We start from the raw sequence: 3,468 nt of genomic DNA on the forward strand, positions 1-3,468 counted from the left end.
GAATGCGGAGGGGAGCACTTTACACCAGGCGACAGAATACATTTGGCGACATAAAGTTAAAAGCCGTCGCTCTTGTCGGCAGCCTTTTCGACTGTGCTGTCAGGTGTATGTTATCTCCGGAATGTGTGGGGTTCGGATATGAATTATTCTGCCAAATGGCTGTGAAGTATTGAAGTTCAACAGAATTTCTTAAAACCCTTTCGTCACACAGACGAACACACACACACCTCACACACATACACACTGAAAAAAAGCTTGTTGAAAGACCTACAGAAAACTGTAAACCCTTCTAGTTATTTCGAAAGATATAATAGTTGTCCATGTTTCATAATGGAAATATTAGGTTGTTTCACATGAAATGTCGTATTTGAAAGATAACAATAAAATGTTTCAGAAATTGTTAGAGATCTGATTTATTTAATCAAAGTATGATCCATTGTCATTTATGACGTTTACCCAACGTTTCTCTATGTCATATATTCCATCTTTAAAAAAATTCATCTTTTGCTGTGATAAACTGTTCGAATGCTTCAATTACCTTTTCTTTATTTAAGAATGTTGTATTGCTTATGAAAAGCTCAAAATGCTTAAATAAGTGATGATCAGTAGGAGATATATTAAAATCCCAATATTCGTCACTGCTAGCATCATCCCCAAAAAATGCTCATCATTATTGCTGTCGTGCCCATCATGAACAGAGCTGTGCAGATAAGAAAAAGAGTCAGTTATCTTCCTAGATGTTAAGTAATCTATTATTACCTCCCCTTCCACTGTGGTTTATTTAATGTACAGCAGTAAGTATTTATAGCTGGTCAGGTACACGTACATAAACATTATGCCCCAAAGAAGTACAACTGCTATGTACCAAGTCATAATTTTAGAATTTACTAAGACGATGGTATACGAAAAATAAAAATCGCCCCCATTGGCGCAGGAGTGGCTGTGTGGTAAGTAGCTTGCTTACGTACCACATGGTTCTGGGTTCAGTCCCACTGCGTAGCACCTTGGGCAGGTGTCTTCTACTATAGCCTTGGGCCAACCAAAGCCTTGTGAGTGGATTTGGTAGACGGAAACTGAAAGAAGCCCGTCGTATATATGTATATATATATTCAATTATTTTTCTCCGTGTTTTTCTCCTTGTCTCCGTATTCTTTCTGTTGAAGAGCGTAGCTCGAAACGTCAAAGACTTTCCGTATTCCCGAGCGTCATACTAATATATACTTTTGTTATTTACACCACCTGTCCTCGTCTGTTGTTATTATTTGTATATTCTCCCATATATATGTGTGTGTATGTGTGTGTGTGTGTGTGTGTGTGTGTGTGTGTGTGTGTGTGTGTGTGTGTGTGTGTGTGTGTGTGTGTGTGTGTGTGTGTGTGTGTGTGTGTGTGTGTGTGTTTGTCCTCCCACCATCGCTTGACAACCGATGCTGAGTGTGGAATAAATGTTATCCTTGTTACTATTTTCATTTGTTACATAAATCTCTAAATCTTTTTAGATATAATAGTTTTGTTCTTTATTCTCTTCTCTAAACTATCAATAGAACTCCTGATTGCCAACTATAAATACATAGAAATGTAAACGTTGTATTATTTGATTCTTTGTCTGAAGAAGTTCTTAGACATTTCATGCATGTTTTTACCACGTGTACAATTTTTTAACTCCTATCAGCAAATGAAACGCGTGTAATGGGGAACAAAGAATATCAAAAATAATTTCCAGGTTCCTGTTTAGATGTGTAATTACTTCATGTATTCCTCACAAAAATATAACTTTGAAATACTGGAAGAAGCAGATGTGCTTCAGGAGGACACAGGTTGTATTATAACTCTATCTGCATAATACACATACCTATGTATGTAGATAGATATATACATACAAATATATATTCAAACATAAATATACACATACTTACATTTATTATACAGAACAGTACAAACCGGCATTCAAAGGTGTAGTGCTTGACAAAAGTTATCATGCTTCCCATAATACTTTTAGCTGCTTATGTGGTCCCAAGTAGAGATGGAAAACTTTCTATCTCTTCACCAACGAATAAAGAGGGATATGATAAATGGTGGAAGATACGGTTGCTCGTGTACCCTGGCTGATACTAATTACAACTGAGTTAGTGTAGCAACCTGATTGAAGTACCTTTCATAAGGACTTAATGCGCCGCCAAATGCAAGAAACGAACACACGGCCTTATGATCATGAACCAAACAACAATACACCATGTGCGTTCCCAAGACTACCATCAACAGTACCTTGCTCCGGCGACGCTTGATCCTGAGTAACCGAATCACTAAGAGACGCGCCTTCACTAATCCATCGATCCATCGATTCAACTATCCATGCATTCGTACTCGATCAATACAAGCTATTAGCACTTGCATTATTACCGTCTACCGGTCGATTTTACGAGTAACTTAATTGCTTCGCGGAAAGAGCAGTCCTGATGGATAGAGATTAAAACAAAGAACGGAAGGTAAGAGCTTTTAAGAAGAAATTGCAAGCTGAATGGACAACTCGTAGATTATTTTTATACTTCCTTTAATGGAAGGAGACAATCCGGCAGAATTGTTAGCAAGCCGTGCAAAATGCTTCGTGGCATTTCATCCATCTGTACGTCCTGATATCAAATTCCTATTGGGGTTGATAAGAAAAGTACCAGCTGAGCATTGAGATCGATGTAATCGACATACCACCTCCATCGAACATATTGAGTTTGTGCCAAAGTTGAAACGAATATTTTCTTTGCTATTTAGAAATGATATGCACAACTTTGCATTTACCAGAATACTAGGTTTCAAATAGGGGTCAGCAGTATGAAAATATGTGTATGTTATTAAATCTAAAATGCCATAATAAGGGCTTGACTACTCGAGGACAAAAATATATAAATGTCCGCGTTTTAGTTCGAGCCTAAGACCCTACATAAGACAATTCATGTCATTTGATGTGAAGAAGGAATAAAAACAGAAGAATAAATTTTACAAAGATTTAATTCTACAAATGGAAATAGTCAGCAAGGCTAAATTTATTCAATTTACTTCACCACAAAAAAGATAATATGTATGTAATGACTGATTATAATGGTTATCACAGTATTGCTTTTGTGGGGAAGTTTACTTTGTGTTATACTGAAATATCTTAGCTGTGAATTAATTAAATTTACTGCATTTCATGGGTGAGAGAGAGAGATTAAAATCTATGGTATTTACTGTACAACATCGCAGTGGAGTGTTAAATATAGATCAACTGGTCGACGACTTTTCTAATAATTTATTCTTTTTGCCAAAGAGAGAAACATGTTTAACGTAATGCAATACACAAGCGCACACAGACATCCGGTCTAGAAACTGAAATCATGATCTCTCGATTGTGACTGCAACACCCCTAACCACTAGGCCATACGACTTCACACACGCACACACATTATATATATTATATATATATATTATATTATATAT

Source organism: Octopus bimaculoides, chromosome 17 (assembly GCF_001194135.2).
Source record: "Octopus bimaculoides isolate UCB-OBI-ISO-001 chromosome 17, ASM119413v2, whole genome shotgun sequence".
Taxonomy (NCBI): domain Eukaryota; kingdom Metazoa; phylum Mollusca; class Cephalopoda; order Octopoda; family Octopodidae; genus Octopus; species Octopus bimaculoides.